The sequence below is a fragment of the Mauremys reevesii genome, linkage group 5, assembly GCF_016161935.1.
Source record: "Mauremys reevesii isolate NIE-2019 linkage group 5, ASM1616193v1, whole genome shotgun sequence".
In the NCBI taxonomy this organism is placed as follows: domain Eukaryota; kingdom Metazoa; phylum Chordata; order Testudines; family Geoemydidae; genus Mauremys; species Mauremys reevesii.
Window position 1 is genome coordinate 46,056,158 of NC_052627.1, and position 17,898 is coordinate 46,074,055.

Consider the following 17,898-nt stretch of genomic DNA (forward strand, 5'->3'; position numbering starts at 1 on the left):
CCCCTAGAATGGCATGCAGCTCATCATAGAAGCAGCATGGCTAGGGCTCTGACCCAGAGTGGCCGTTTGCCTCTCTGGCTCTTTGATAGGCTTGCCTGAGCTCCTTAAGTTTCATGTGGCACTGCTATAGCCTCTGTCCTTCATGCCCTTGGAGATTTTTTTTCAAAGATTTTTTTTCAAAGATTTTGGCATTTCGTCTTTTGGAATGGAGTTCTGATACCATGGATTCCTCTTCCCATACAGTGATCAGATCCCGTACCTCCCGTTTGGTCCATGCTGGAGCTCTTTTGCGATTCTGGCTGGTCACCTGTGCTGATCAGCTCGCCATGCTGGCCAAACAGGAAATGAAATTCAAAAGTTCGCGGGGCTTTTCCTGTCTACCTGGCCATTGCTTCTGAGTTGAGAATGCTGGCCAGAATGGTCACAATGGATCACTCTGGGATAGCTCCTGGAGGCCAATACCATCGAATTGTGTTCACACGACCCAGCAAGGTCAATTTCAGCCCTAATCCTCTCGTCAGGGAGGAGTACAGAAATCAATTTTAAGAGCCCTTTAAGTCGACAAAAATGGCTTCGTCGTGTGGACGGGTGCAGAGTTAAATTGATTTAACTAACGCTGCTAAATTTGACCTAAACTCGTTGTGTAGACCAGGGCTCAGTCCATACCTTGTTTGTTTTTCCCAGACTCAAAGAAATCCTCATCAAACAATCCAGCTGCTTGGGAAGGATTAGTTTTGCCATATTAGTTACATAACTATACTGATTTCTGTGATTGTCACTGAACTGCTAGTACTGCAATACTGCAGTAACAACTGATATTGAGAATTAAGGTGTGGCCTACACAACTTGCCACACTCTGTAATTGCTGACTGATTGCATTTGCTTGATTTGAAAATGTGTAAATAATTTTAAAATTTATTGAACACATCAATTTACATGTTTTGCATTTTATTTTTTTAAAATAATTGCATATGTTTTTATAATTCATTCGTAATGATTAGTACCCATTCAAAACTAAAAATTCCATAATGAAATGCCTGGAATTGTTTGTATCCTCAAAACTAACATGGCTTAATTTGTTATGATGCTGTGCACACTTAAAATGTTGCCATATAATGTAATCTATTCATCCATCACAGATTTTGTCATTTATAGGAGAGGGTACAATAACTGCATTTTTTGGTGAATGGTATTAAATTGAACAAAGCTACAGTGTACTTAACTACAATGTAATAATGACAACTGACACCTCCTTTAAAAAACCTGCCAATCTATTTTAAATAGAAACCTTTAGAAATATTGCAACATGTGATAGTTTTAAATATTAAGAACAGCCCACAGATTATACATTGGTTTAGAAATCACTCATTAATAGTACAACAATGTGCCATAGAACAATAATGAAAATTTCATGGCATTTAAAAAAATATGAACAATACTTATTCATTATTGGTCAAACTTTTCTGGTATTAGAGATGTGAGTTAACTGGTACTGCTCATTTCAAACCAGATTTCACACTAGAACTAAATAAAAAAAATAGACATTTGCCTTCTGGGTACTTACCAGTTCCATTAGACATGATAGATTTTTTTGTATTATAGAGATTCTTAGAAGATGAAAAATACTGATTGCCTCTCTTCTTTAATATAGAAATAGTTCATGTCTTTGAACTAGTTCTGTTGTCAAAGTGAATAATATTTTAATATGTTTAGAGATGGACTCATTCTTCTTAATAGAAAAATTAAATGACTTTTGACATTAGGGGGTTTTGTTATCAGTTACTTGAATAGCTTCAGTGCCAATAATTTTGATGATGAGTTTGGGATTCAGGTAAGCTTTTTGAAAAAAAGATGAAAGACAAAAATGTCCATAGCACATTCTACTTTGGGGCTATTCTGTGTAACCAGATATCCCACAGCATATTAGTTGAGCTTGCTATAAAATGGGCCCTAACATAAACGAGAGCTTGGATCAAAACACTCTACAGGAGTATTTCTTGACCATTCCCTTTAGGACCACAGTATTTTACTACTTTGACGTTCAACAAAGTTTTTTATTGTTAAATCCTGATGAACTACACTAGCACCTAATGGAGATTTTTGAATGGGATAGATAGCTGGCACCTGAAAGATAGAGTAGCATATGTGTGAATTTCTTTCTCAAAAACATGAACCTGTATAAACTAATGTAACATATAGGTGTCAGCCCAGTTTATTGACAATTTTAATTAAAACAAATCAGCAAAACATTAACCAATAGTGCCACTTTAAGAGTTTTTTTGCCACACATGCATAAATGTCACATTTTTCAGCAATTTCTTTCTACTTGCTCTTTTTCCCAGCAATATGCAAGGTACCAATGTACTTCTGAGAAAACATGAAATATCAAAATATCTGTTAGTAGTCTTTCTTTAGCCAGCAATTCCCAAGAGTAGCAACAGATTTCATTTTGGTGTGGGGAGGCATTTTATTGGCTGCAGAATCAAACTCTGATGAATATTTTACCTTGTACACACTAACAATATTGCACTACTTTATGTGATACTTTTGTGCCTTTTTTTTTTTAAAGCTTTCTTTGCTATCTATAATGAAATACTATTTGGCTATACCTTATATATGCCTGATGAAGAAGTACAATGATAGGCTTTATTTTTATGGGGCCATCCAGGATTCCCTAGTTTTGCTCCTTTAATTCTTCCCAAACCTACAAAGCTGCACAATATGGTAACTTTTGTTTGTTTGGGTATTTTCTTTACATATAAGTTTGTATATGGCTCCCTCTGAAGTTCATCAAGGATCTTATTATGCTCCCCTTGAAGTCAAAGACAAAAATACAGTTGAATAATATAGTAGGAGTGTTATTGGGCCTCAAATTGCCTTTGTCAGAAGTAGGGAATCACCATATGGCTCTATTAGAAATAACCCAGAAGTTCTGTTTCACTGTATAGCCAGTTAGATCTTGGGAGAAATACTGTGGTGTTACTTATGGTTAAATTCTTTTTAGAAGCCATCTACATATCATCAGTAAATTTGGTCATTGCCTGAAGTTTCTCAGACTGCAATAATGTCTTAGGTACAGACTTGCTCATTGTCAGATATAACCATGTAAACAAACAAGGCATTAGATGGTGTCAAAAAAGGTCTCAGGTGCAGGGGCGGCTCCAGGCACCGGCACGCCAAGCGTGTGCTTGGGGCGGCAAGCCATTGGGGGCGCTCTGCCGGGCGCCATGAGGGCGGCAGGCAGGTTGCCTTCGGCGGCAGGCCTGTGGAGGTTCCGCTGGTTTCGCGGCTTCTGTGGACCTCCCGCAGGAGTGCCATCGAATCCGCGGGACCGGGGACCTCCCGCAGGCAAGCTGCCGAAGGCAGCCTGCCTGCCGTGTTTGGGGTGGCAAAATACCTAGAGCCGCCCCTGCTCAGGTGTGCACTAAAGAGAGATGTGCAGTATTTGCACTGCATAGGAGCAAAGTATTCACTCAGTACTCTCAGGTTGTGCTGGCCTGAAGAACAAGGGATGTGAGGGACTCAAATTCAGCTCCCTCTTGGGCCTTTTCATTCCAGTTGAAACTAAGCTACCAGCCATCCCCCGTAAGAACAAACAAATTACCCACAAAAATCCTTATTAAGTAACTGTCCTGGCTTCCCTCCCTTGTAACGTATCAAGTTTGCATTTCAACTTTCAAAAGTGTTGACAGCTGAAATGATGCAGAGATACACAGCACAAACTTCAAAGTCAGGGAGACATACACTGAGTTAATAATCCTGCTGTCAGTGAAATAAATTTAAAAAAAAATCACCTTAGAATAGTGCTTTGAATAAAATCATTACATTCCCCCCAAAACAAAAAAAATGTTTTAGAGAAACTTTGGAGACATGACTCCACTCCTGGGTTATGTTCCCCCCTCTGCCCCTGCTTTGCTGCCTGACTTTGAACAGGACACTTAACTTCTCTGTGTCTCAGTTTATTCATCTGTAAAGAGGGTATATTAACAGTTACCAACTTCTTTGGGGAGTCTATTGTTTTATCAATTAATTTTGAAGTTAAAGTTGTAAAGATCTTTGAGATCCTTGAATGAAAGTCACTACATAAATATTATATAGGTAATGTGTGTGAATATAATTTTAAAGTGTGTAGTAATTCACAGACTTATCCAAAACAGGACAAGAAAATAATAAAAATTTGAGTTCATTGAAAGTACCAGATCCAACATACATTTATGTGAAAAACAATTTCGAAGTATACACAGCAGTCTGGGAGCTGTGAAGACCAAGGCAAAAAAAACACCAAGTACATCAGCTTTTTCCACATTTGTCACTAGGTTGCCGCCCGCATTCAGTAAGGGTCCCACACTTTCCCTGTCCACCTTGCTAACAAGAAGGGTTTCTTATACTCTATTCTATCTTTAAAATACAGCCAGCTCTCCTGGACTCTTTTCCCCCTCATATTAGCCTCCCAGGAGATTGTGCCTATCAGTTCCCTAAGGGAGTCAAAGTCTGCTTTTCTGAAGTCCAGAATCCATATTTTGCTACTCTCCTGCCTTCCTTTTGTGAGGATCCTGAACTCAACCATCTCATGGTCATTGCTTCCTTGATTAATCCGAAATGTGAATTTGAGCATGCGTATATAGTTATGGTTGTTTACCAGTAAGTTTTTTAAATATTTAAGCAGGTAAGCATTCATATTCAAAAAGTATGAAAAGGGAAAACATGAACTAGAGTTTTTGAAGTGGCAAAAATATGGGTAGAGAAGTATGCTCACCACAGCTGAAAGTGCTGAGCAATACTTCACACAATATGTAACCCAAAAATAAACAAAATACCAGCTAAGAGTCTTTTCTGGGGATAATTGGTATCTATTGATCCTTCTTATTTGTTTTTCTCTAAGGGATAAAGGACTCAATCAAGGATCATTGTCCCTTTTTGACAGGTGCTGTACAAAAATGTAAAAAAAGACAAGTCACTTGCTCAGAGAATTTACACTATAGGGTCGTGAAAAGATGCAACAGGTAGATGAAACAGTGAGAGGAAGGTTAGCAGATAGGAGAATGAGGTATCAGCAAAATAAACACATTTTATTCTGTATGCACCATGGCAGAGGTGAGTTTTAAGATCTTAGGCAAATTCTTGATCCTATTGAAGTCAATGGGAGTTTTGCCATTAACTTCAATGGGGACAGGACTGTTTTATCAAGTATCTAAGTGATTGTCTGAGTACTAAGGCTGGGCAAATTTTGGGGGCAAAACCACTTGCAAATTCAGGTTGAATTCAGAGAATAGTTTTAACTGGGGAAAATATATTTAAAATATGTCTAAACATTTTGTTTTGACATTTTAAAATGAACTATTTTGACATTTTATTTTCAAATGTTGTTTTAGTTTTGAAAATATTTATTCTAATTGACATTTACTTTGGAAAGGGTTGATATCAATGGACCTGAACAATTTTGTTTCTGATTATGTTCAGTTTCGATTCCAAATGAACCAATTTGGGGGGAATTTTTTGGTTCAGTGGCCAAACTGAAAAAAACAACAACAATTGTTTGCTAAGCTTTACCAAACACTGTCTTTGTATTTAAGGCCCTGATTTGTCAACATTTATTCATGAACTAACTCCCATTGACTACTTTCATGAGTAAACATGGTTGGTAAACTACACAACATAAGAAAGGGTGGCAGAACTGGTATGTAATAACTTCTCTCTCTTTGTCCCTTTCCCATGGTATTTCTTTCTGACTGGGTATATAAAGATTCTTGTCCTCCAACAAGTTCAAAAGCAGAAGGTGCCTAACCTTTGATCTGCTTTTAGTCATTTAATAAAGTCCCAAATGACCCAAGGACATTTTCTTAAATGTCAGGCACGGATGGATGAAGCAGATATTTTTCCACTGCCCCCAGAGTAGACACATGTAATGAGTATTCTCCCAGTGGACTCTGATTAGCTATTGCAGATACATATACACTACAGGTAAATCTGTTTAATTTGAATTTGGTTTATCTATAATGCATCTTTTGTTGGGCAAAAGAGTTAGATAGTATCTTTAAGGTGTGTGTACATCATAGGCTTGTATTGGTAAATCATGACTTGATTCTGGAAGTCGTTTTCCAGCATGCATTGCCATTTTCTGGATATAAATTGGATGTACTAAAAAGACTGGTTTTGCATCATTACTGTGAAGTACTAATAATCTGATACTGGTAAATATACATACTCCCTCCCAAGGAGAAATTTGATATCAATTAAAGCAGAGGACTAGAAGTGCAGACTAGAGCTTTGAATCTTAGGCAATAAAATCTGAAGCCATGAGACAGTCAGTTTATTTCAGGTGCAAACACAACAGTTAAACCAACTTTAATGTGAAAATTTTTCTCAGTCCACAAAGCTTTTATTGAAACATAAAGCAAAAGGTTTTGCTTTCTCTGGGTAGAACTGACTTGTTCAATACACAGTTTCACAGTTATGTTTCGATTTCATAATGAAACTTGTAATAGGTTGAACAAGGCCTTGAAAGACCTAAGATTTTCCTTCTGCAGAGCTACTAAGCCCTAAGGGAGTGATAATCCTGTATTAAAGAATGGGTAAATAATATACATTATTCCAATTATATATTTTTACAGTGTGGTGTTTTTTTAGAATTTATTTCAGTAAATTTAAAAGTCATCAAAGGATTCTGTAATCCATTAATATTACTGCATAATTCCCAGTTTTCCAAAGAATTCATTATACCTAGACTACACAAACGCGCATGGGCCTTGCCACATAGTTTAGGTATAATGGGCTTTGTAGTACACAGGGTCTTGGAAATATGCCTACATTTAAACTAATAGCAATGAAAAATCAGGAATGTGATGTCTTAACTTTCTCCACAAAAGCAGAATCACTTTTAACTAGCATCATACATTCTCAACACAGAACATAAAGAACGATTATGAAGTATTTATCTTAGGGCAAGAGAAGTAGATGATGATCACTACAGCTAAAAATGTCCTTGCCTCAAGGGCATTTCTAGTATTGTAGTTAGTATGGAATTTTCTAAGGAAAAGGCTTTCATAACTGGCGTTTTGTTGGTAGCTATAAACATTTCATTTTCTGAATTCAGTTTTTCTGAAGGATTTTAAAACATTTTTACTTCCTTTACATTTAATTATATATTCTAGCAAACCCTTGGATTAGATGTATCCTAGAGTGTTTTACATACACATCAGCTGCAGTACATACATCAAGCAACTACTGAACAAGTAATTGGTCAAGTAGCATTCAAGGACTTCACAGCTTTATTGGGAAAATGTAGAGATACAATAGAATCGTAGATATGATATCTTTGGTCATCCAATCTCTCATATCATCAATTTCCATGATGATGGAAGATTGTCCATTCCCAAAAGTTGGTGTCTTCATCACTTCTCTGATGACACTATTCCACCCTAAAACATCCCATGCTCAAAGATTCTTCCCTCATACCTTTTTTCCTCCTGTTTCAAAACAGAATTCTTAATTATACCACATACACCAGACTGAATAATTCATCAGCATCATTGCTGTTTCCAGCCTTCAAATATTTATGGATTGTTGACATTATGTTCCTCCAAAATGTTATATCCATGTCATTTCTTACATACTTTGCATTTAATTTATTTATCTTATCTTACCTCTCTACCTAACAGTATATCAAAGGTATTTATCACCTTGGTATCTCAGTACCTGATTGTACAACCTATCTGTATGCTTATTAGTATTTACTCACAGGAGTGATCCAAAGAACTACTTAATATACATCATTTCTAAATTGAATCTCATTTTGTTAGTTTCTGCCCACATATCTAATATTTATACTTCTTAAAATCAATTTCTGTCCAGAATGCGAATTTCAGTCCCTTCCAAATTAGTATTATCTGGATATTTAATTAATGTATATATTTGATTAGAGTACAGTGGAGCTAATAGGGAAATGAAAGATTTGTCCTGCAGGAAATTTCAACATTTTAAAATTAGTCTCTGTTCTGAATTGGAACAGAAAGTAAGAATATCCAAACATGTTGTGGAACAAAAATTACTGAAAATATTTCAGTTGGAAATATCAAAATGAAAAATGTTTTCAAACTTACATGTTGAAATGAAAAAGTGAAAAGTAGTTGAAATCAACATTTCCCAGTGGGTCATATCAATTTAATTGAAACTACATTTTCCAGTGGGAAAATTGTACATGGAAAAAAATCTCAACGGACTAACTTACTGTTTACTGCCTCCTCCATTACTAGTTAAGATATGAAGTAAGACCAAAAGTAACAACTTTCACAGTTTCAGGATAACTGGACTTTTATTTCCCTTCTGCAGTCCACTAAGGGTGCCCACTTTAGGCATCCAGGCATCACCTCTCTTGGGGAGATACCAGTCCCTCCTAACTGGAGTTTTAAGGCTGCACAGGTCCCTGGTTTACACTGCAATATACCCAGCAACCCAAATTGCCTTAACAGACCAGTGCCTGCACTTTGCTTTCTGTCAGATGGCTATGAGCAGTGTATTGCTCATAGTTATAAGTTAGCACACAGCTCCTTCTAAGCAAGCCTATTTATACTTAAGATATAAGCAATAGAGGTAACACATATTAAAACAATGAAAGTTCCTCTATGCCTGGTAAAAGCTGACCAGAGGTCAGCCATTAGTGTTATGAGGCTTTACTACGTCCAGTCCTTCCAATCTTTCTACAAGGATTACCCCTCCTTCCCACCTCTTGGACAGAAGGTCTTGTCTGTTTGCTGAATCAGAAAGAAGACCTTGAGTCAGTTTGAACTTAGGGGCTGTTTATCCAAAAGTCCTCTCTTTGTTTGTTGGTCTCTGGATAAGCTAGTTTGAACAAGTATATATGAACCTCCAAAGGAGGTCGTACCTTTCTGAAGGAGTTACAAACTGGCTGATTTTGCCTTACTCACCACCACTCTTTTTAGTTCCTGGAGGAGCTATGGTAGCCCTTCCCAAGGAATGGCACACAATAATACATAAACCATACACTTAAAACAGTGGACCACAAAGATACTCCAGGGGGTTGCAATATCTGTCACATCTCCCCCTTAAAGAGGTTACATATAATCCTGGCTCGGAATAATATGTAAACTTAATACAATAAGGTCTTTCAAGGCTATTGCAGGAAATTGCCCTATCTATCACAACAACAGTCTGTGTGCTACCCCCAAATTCAATACATTGATTTTTACCATTACCTTTTAAAAAACATTTAGCTAATGTTCCTGACCAAGCCAAATAGAATCGTTTTAAAACAAGGTTTCATGAAACACAGCATCCAGTGTTTTATTAAACGCTAAACATAAAGCTCACACTCTGTGTCCTTCCACACACAATATAATTCTGTCAAGAAAGAAAAAGAGAACAAAATGTGCCAAGTAAGATTTATGCTTTATAAAACCATGCTACTTATTGCTGGTGATTATGCCATTAACTTCCAGAGGTGACAGTTTGAGTTTGGAGAAATCTACACTAGTATATAAGGGAGGCTGAGGACCTAAGGACCGTTGGCATTCTTTTCACAGGGACCAATCCCAGAGACAGTCCTTGAATTCAGAGTCTAATCCTGGTTTCATTTGAAGTCAATGGCAAAACTACTTATTTCAGTTAGGTCCCACTCACAGAGTTCAAGTAGGCCACGGGTCTCATTTTGCTATTGGAACTAACCTCTTGAATGGGGATGGGGGAGAAGTGGGTGAGGCTTTGACTTGAGCATCCTCCACACCATCTAGAATAGCTGGCAGACTGAAGAATCTGAATGCTGCTGCTTCTTCCTCAGTGGTGCGGCAAGTCCAGGAGGCATTGTGCCTACTTCATTGTACATCTTCACTTGCCCCAGTGAGGGACCAAGCCCTCCAAGTGGCTTAACACCTCCAATCACATCTAGGTTTTCAAAAGAGCTCAGCTTCAATTAAGGCATCTAAATAAGTCTCAATTTTTCAGAAGTGCTTAGTGGCCATCAGTGCCCATTGTAACACTTGGGCCAGATTCTCACAAGAGCTGAGAACCCAACGTGATAAGCTTGTTGCAAATCTGGCCCTCATTCTGGATGAAGAACTCTCTTGAAAATCAAGCCTAAATATTTACTGATTTTTTTTCTCTTCATATTTGTTCTATACTTTTCATTGAGCATAGAAATTAGACTTACTGGATAGCAATTGTTAAGATTATTCCTTTCCATATTTTTTTTTAAAAAGCAGAATTACTAGCATATATTATATTTCTCTAATCATTTATTTACTCCCTAGTTTTCTATGACTTTTTGGAAATTGTCAATGATATTAGCTGATTTTCTTAATATTCTAGAATACAGAACTGAACTAGCTGATTTATATGTTCATATTTTTCAAACATTCTTTCCTTGTTCTTTAGTCATAGCTATTAATCATAGTTATTTTTCAAATGTAAAAGATATATTTAAAAACCAGCTTAAGAATCTCCACCAGTTTCAAATTTTCAGTTTAAATTTAATAAGGTGGATCCTGGAATTGAGAGAGACAGAGTCCTAAAGGTCCTTTAGAGCGGGTAGCATATCCCATTTACTTGAGCCTAAGCCCATGAGGTACTGACTGTTGTCAACACCCACTGATATCAGTGTATTTTGAGGTCACATAGAGATTCAAGCTGATAGTACCATCAGGAGTCACAATAATATGCCATGTACTGAGCAAATAAGAAAACAGAGTTTGTTTAAAAAAAAGTGGAAAAAAGGTAATTTAAGGCTTCCTACTAAACTAAAGTAAGTAGCATGCACATTTTTAAAATCAGTTTAATACCTGACATAAGCCAATCAGGACTAGCAGGATGTTGATACAGTTCAGTTCCACTGAGAATTCTAGTTCCTATAATCTGTGCATGTTGAAGACTTTTGCCCAGAAAACCACTGTCTCAAAGAGGCCTACGAACAGGGTATTACAATAATCCAGACTTGATGTTATAAAAAACATAAATCAAGAGCTCAGCACCCTGTTGAGACAGTAAGCTTTAATCTTTACCCACCACTAAATTCCTGAGATGGTATTAGGTGCTTATGACTCTCAAAGTCTTATCATGTGTACTGAGCTGAAAACAGTAACTTTTCTGTTGACATTATTTAAACCATGTAAGATTCTACTTACTCTACTTCAATTAAATGATCTTTAAAGCTCTTTTTTATATTGATTAGGATTTCTCAGCCTGTCATTCATAGCTCACTCATATTTTCAGCACCGAGATCAATGTAATTACTTTTTCTCCTTGCCTTTCCAAGCACTATGATATAATTTTTAAATGTGTGCCTAGAATTGACCACAGTGATCTAAGCAGGAATTTATCAAGACTTAGTAAAGTGCCTGTAACAGAATGGTCACTCACCCTTTCTTGTAACGATAATGGGAGAAAAGTGAGTGATTCAAGAGACAACATCAAATAGTTTTTTACCCCTTCTCAAACTTTGGCTGGGCAAGAATCTTCACTGCATAGCAGGTGGAATTTTATACAGGTAAGACAATAAATGGAAAAATAATCTCAAAAGGCCTCAAAATCTGAATAAGGATCGAAAAATTTGGATCCCTCAAAAGCTAAACTCCTTTGGGTTGGAAATCTTGAGAGATCCAGCTTTCATTCAAGTACTCTCTGACAGACAAAAATGGTGCTATAACAGCCTCCTTTCATGCCATCATGCTCTACTTACTAGGGCCAGGCAAACTTATTTTGCCTGATTCCCAATCCACCTGAACATTTAAGTGGAAAACTTTAACTGGAACTCAAAGTTAGTTTATATTTTGTTTAGGAAAGAAATTGATGCAAAATGTAGTAGAGGAAAAAAAAACAATGAAAAATTGGTGTGAAAATGAAGCAGAAAAATAAATAAATACAGAGACAGGAGAATAATGAAAAGGAGCATAAACAAGGAGAGAGAGAAAAATCTAATGAAAATATAATTAACATGTCCAGAGCACTAACATGTGCTGATCTAGTTTGAACGGTTCTCCGGTCCCTGCTAAATATTAATAGCACAGACTTGTTGTAAGCTACAAAAAATATTTTTAATTGAATCTTCCATGAAAAAAACCCTAAATTTACATGAGTCAAATAGTATTATTACACAGTCTTACTCTTTTTTTACCTTCCACCCTCCACCCCCCCCCAATTTTTCCAGTAGAAAAATAGTCTAGACTAGATATCAATGAAGAGACACATAGTCAGTAATTTAGGTCAGAAACTTACCTCAATGTTGTCAGACCTCATGTAGAAGCCCAATTCTTGAAGGAACATTATTGGCAGTGGTCTTGGGGCCCAGGTTGCTGAGTTAATTCTAACTGAACAATTTATCTGGTTACTGGTGGCAAGAGGTCTAGAGTAGGTGTTACACCACCTAAGTCTCTGTCAGGCACTGTGCACTGATGGAAAATTTCGTAGTGCCTGAGGGATCCCTATACACACAATTTTCCTGACTGTCAATGCCCCCCAGGACTGACGAAAGGGAAAAACAAGACACAGACACTGAGTCCTTAACCCCTGCTTCTGGGTGGACATATTTAGAATTTCCCTAAAGGAAGGCCCAGCTACCTGCTTGATCAGGGACAGGCCTGGGAGAACAATGGGGTAGGGTTAGGGTGAGGCCCCACCCAAAAGTCCACCGTATACCTTAGTTGGCTGAGACAGGGTTCTCAGATGGAGATGCTAGTGCCATCTCATAACCAAAAATCTACTTCCAACAAAGAAATACACCCCTGAAGCCAGCCCAATAACCTGTTACCCCTGCAGGGAGCAAGGTCATGTGAGGAAGGACTGTCCCTTTATGGAATGTGAATACACCCGGGTCTGGACCATAGAGATGCATGCTCACAAACCCTCACAAACTGATAGTACTAGTCTGGGTATAAAAGAAGACAATGTAAGCACTCCTAATGCAGCCAGATAGTAGTTCAGGCCTCCCTCACTATGGAAGATGAAGCCTTAAGAGAGACAACCTGTATACAGTGCATAGAGTGACCAGACAGCAAGTGTGAAAAATCAGGACAGGGTGGGGGGTAATAGGAGCCTATATAAGAAAAAGCCCCAAATATCAGGACTGTCCCTATAAAATCGGGACATCTGGTCACCCTAACAGTGCATACATGGTGATGTAAAGGTCTCCCCCGCCAGTAAGAACATAAGAACATAAGAAAGGCCGTACCGGGTCAGACCAAAGGTCCATCTAGCCCAGTATCTGTCTACCGACAGTGGCCAATGCCAGGTGCCCCTGAGGGAGTGAACCTAACAGGCAACCTAACAGTACTTAAGATTGATTGTGGGAGCACACACTGAAGCCCTCAGAGTGGCTCTGGCTGGAGAGTTGGCATACCAGATAATAATAGGATGAGACTGGCTGTTTTTTAGGCAGGTCATGAATGATCAGTTCCATGGTTATTGACTGGGACTGTTCCTTTTGCACAGAACACATGGAACTAGCAGGACTTGGGGAAAAAGCAGACCTATGGAAAGGGATCTTGAGAACATCCTGATCTCGGTTGGAGTAGAGGAGAAGATATCCATCCTGCTGTTGTGAGCCCCAGTACAAGCAAGAAACTTTGTTCAGGAACAAAGAGACGATGCCACGTTAAGCCAGGCCTATGAGCAACTGGCCTCCAAAATGGAGGAGAGATGGAACCTCAGTGACTGGAGAAATACCCCCTTTTGTGCTTGGGAAGGAGCATATATATCACATTAAGCAAGACTATCGATCAGGGGAGGCGAGGACACAACTACTAGTGCCACACAAATACTGCTGACTAGTGATGCAGCTTGCCAATGACATCTCTTGCGTTGCCCACTGGGGCAAGAGAAAGTGCTGTGATGAGTACTGTCCTGCTTCAACTGGCCTGGGGGCTTATGAAACTTTTGTCACACAAGGGGTTCCTTCATGAAATATTAACCAACCAAGGGACCAACTTCACCTTGCAGGTGATGCAAGAGCTGTGCTTCCTTTTGACATTAATTCCTGGAAGACTTCTGTATATCATCCATAGACATATGGGCTCCTAGAAAGATTTAACAAAATCCTAAAAGAAATGCTGAAGCACTTTGTCAGATCTGATCCCAGTAATTGGGATCAACTGCTTTCACCACTCTTTATTCTCCGTAAGGGAGGTCCTGCAGGCCTCTACAGGCTTCTATCCCTTTGAACTATTGTATGGCCATCAGTCTCAGGGGATCTTAAATTGCAGCATGAAGGTTAGGAGGAACAGGATGTGACTATTGTCAACTCAGCCCTGTATATTATCCACCTAAGGGCGTGTCTTAAAAGGCTGAGTACATTTGCTAGATGAACTAATTAACATTTGCTACAATACCATTTGGACAGCATGGGGGCTGTGGCAACCTTTCAATGCCTCATGAAAAAAGTTCTCAGACCCCACTACCAATATGCCATTGCCTACCTAGACAATATCATTATCTGTAGCTTCATGATAGCTTCACTTGGGAGTATCATCTGCAGCACATGAGAGGAGTATTAGGGTCTTTCCAATAAGCCAGTCTCACCTACTAAATGTAAGTTAGAAACCACAGAAGTGACCCACCTTGGATACTGTGTGGGAGGTAAACTCTTGAAAACGGTAACTGATGAAGTGCTGGTGTCAATTACGTGCCCAGACAAAAAGGCAAGTGAGTTGCTTCTTGGGCCTGGCTATCTTTGCTTTGACTGCAGCTCCCCTAAGAGACCTTGTAAAAGGCAGTAGTCCCAGGAAAATCCAATGGGATAAAAACTCTGAGAGGGCTTTTAACACCTGAAAGACAAACCTTTGTCAATCACCCATCCTTTTTAATCCTGACTTTCCCCAAGAATTTATATTACTTATGGATGCCTTGGATGTCAGACTTGGTGCTGTGTTTTCACAGGACTTTGCAAATGGGGAACACCCAGTCCTGTATTTAAGTAGAAAATTATTCCCTGGGGAGAGAGCTTCCTCAGTTATTGAGAAAGAAGCACTGGCAATTAAATAGGCCATAGACTCTCTCAAGTACTACCTCCTGGACAATCCCTTCTCATTGATCACTGATCACACTCCCTTATGTTGGTTAAATACCCTGAAGGACTTGAACCCCCATATAATGTGATGGTACCTAGTACTGCAACTATAGAATTTCAAAGTATAACGTTGTGCATATTCAAAACTACAGTGCACAGGGGTTTACCCATGTGACTTCCAGTGGTTTTAACAGAAGTTGTGAGGCTAAAACCTCATGTGCCACTTTGAAAATATGAAGATAAATTTTCACATGCTATGTGCCAGCACAATTACAATGTACTTGAATAACTTCTACTGTGTTTAATGTTGTGATCTCCTGGTTTATTTGTGTCTTGGGACTTGAGTTGTATAAAGCCAAAGTCTTTGTTTATATAATAATTATATTGTATATTTTATTATTATAAAAGGACCATGCCATTGATGTAAGTTACTCATGTCCTGTGGTGAGAGAATTGAGCTATCTATTTGCAATAAGAAACAATCAATGGTGTGACAGATACTCTGTATTAATTTCATATCTGAATAACTGCAGTTTTTGAATGGATACTGGAAAAGCGAGACAACAAGAGAACAAAAGAAAGCAACCCCAAAGCCACCACCAAATAAACTTTAAACACTGAATACCTAAAATGACTGCTATTGCACTGAAGTAGCCACTTCAGTGTGTTGCAGCTACATTCAAATTCCCTTTGCTCTGAAGTTTATACAGTATATATATTTGAGCCAAAAAAATGGAAGCTGGGAGCTTTTGAGATGCATGATGCAGTTTGGAACATATGTTCATTAGGAGCCCCAGAATGCAGAGTTGTTTGAATGGAGCTACTGCAATAGGATCCAATAGAGGGCTACTGGCTACTGTTGCCACCCATGAGAGATTATATCTATGTTCTTCACTTGGTGGTGGTTAATTTCATTCCCCTCCGGTGAATGGTGTTTGGAGGGGAACACAAGTGGGAGATATCACTCTCCTTCCCCAAAGGGGAGTAGGGAGGTGGGCACTTTGGAAGCTATGGCAGGGCTTTCCTCCTCCTCCTCCACAAAGAGCTGGCCCTTCACTTAATTCATACTATCTCCGAGGGAGATAGGAGGGATGTGGATAATTTACTATTAACCCCCACTTTTCTTATTTAGTACTCAGCTAATACCCACACAAAAGATTCTATATTCAATGATTACCTACCTACATTAGGTTGTTGTCCCATCTCTAATGCCAATACTGATGGCTGTATTCAAACAATAGATATTTAAGTATTGATCAGTCTCATGGCAGTTAATGTTCTCATAGTCCTGAGGTATTTAGAGTTTTTAAGAAGTAATTTACCCATTCTCCTTGACCATATTTCTATACAGCGGAGCACTGTCCTGTGAAAAATGTTAAATATCCATGTCACACATGCACACCAGGCTACTACCAGCCTTTTAGACGTCCATCAGGTAAGTAAATACATAAACAAGCAATTCAATAAGATGAGTTAGGCAGGACCATTCTTAAATAAGGAAAAAGATTGTTAGATTGTTATCTCCTATCAGCTGATTATTGTGCATTTATTTGTAACTGGCCTCTGGTATAGGTTTATTATGTTGCCTGTTAGAAATGACAATCTGACAGCTCTGTTGTTTCTCTGAGTCAATTTTATCTCAGTTATTGAATACTGAAACCTCATTAACTTGCTGCTAGGCCTCCAGAACTGTACTGATTGCTGTCTGTATATATAAGTGTATAACTGCAAGTACTTTTGCATGAATTTTATTGTTGGAGTTATTTTTTGTAGGTTTCAGAACAAACATGTTTTACCATTGGAAAAAGGACTTTGAATCTGAATGCTATGCTAGAATAGGAGCCTAATGCATGTGTAAGCAATAGTTAGTGATACTTGGCACATAGGATGGTTTTCGTTCTGTTATGGATTTTTTTTAACCTCAATGTTATTTCTAACATTTTGGCCTACAGCTACTCTACTTACTGGGTATCCCCCTTTTCAGCCCCAGGCAACCAGATTATTAGAGCACTGACCATTTCCATCAGTCAGCAATACCCTATATCTGTAAAAAATCATTACATTGCAGTAAACATTCCACAGTGGAAAATGCCTGGTACAGTTGTCCAGGATGTACAATATTACATAAATTAATTGCAATCATACTCAAGGAGCCACAAATACCATTTTATTATTATTACTTAACATTTATATTGTGGAAGTACCTAAAGGCCACCACCAGGTTGGGCCCTATTATGATATACACTTACCCCCATAAAGCAATATCCTTGCTGAACCTTATCATGTGTATATTCGCCTCTTGAATGGGAGTGACATACACATATAAAATTAATGGTAAATATGTGTGCGCATTAAGATGACTAGCAGTTTGTAACACTTTTATGTATGGTGACTTTTTTTGTAACATATTGTAGTCAGTATCTGTGACACAGTTAAAATATCTAGGATTTGATAGTGACTTTTATTAGCTTTTAAATATTTATAATGGGGTGGATCCTATGGTATGGCCAAACTTCACAAAGAACAAAGCTGGGGGCTATATGCAAAGGTGTTTTAAAGCTCAGGTTTGCAGTCCCCTGAGCTTTCTTCTGCTCTGTGAAGGCAAGTTTCTTGAGGCTGCTGCATCTGCTACAGGGGACTGGAAATGCATCCAAGGATCCATAAAGGCATCTTGGTCGTGTCTCAGTTCCCCCGCTACTCCCTGAAAAAGGAGGGGGAGAGGCAAAAGAGCCCCTGTGTTAGCGGAGTGTTTTACACTGAGGTGATGCTACTTTGTCCATAAAACCAGCGCTAAAGCCAGAATGTCATGATGGCACAGCACATCATAGTCACAGTACACTGAATGATCTCTCTCCTTTCTATGGATGTGTGTAGTCATAGGTCAGTCTGTC

At 38.4% G+C, this 17,898-nt stretch overlaps 1 long non-coding RNA gene across 2 annotated transcripts in view; it reads left to right on the top strand.

Annotated features, from left to right (window-relative positions):
• The window catches only part of LOC120405548, a 56,074-nt gene extending 38,954 nt beyond the window's left edge, over positions 1 to 17,120 (top strand). The window contains exon 3 of one of the 2 annotated variants that reach the window (XR_005598660.1): positions 13,435 to 17,120. This is a non-coding gene — a long non-coding RNA (uncharacterized LOC120405548). Of the gene's footprint in view, positions 1 to 5,573; positions 5,622 to 13,434 lie in introns of those variants that run through there. The other variant, XR_005598659.1, reaches the window with a different exon arrangement.
• Positions 17,121 to 17,898: the final 778 nt, after the last annotated feature.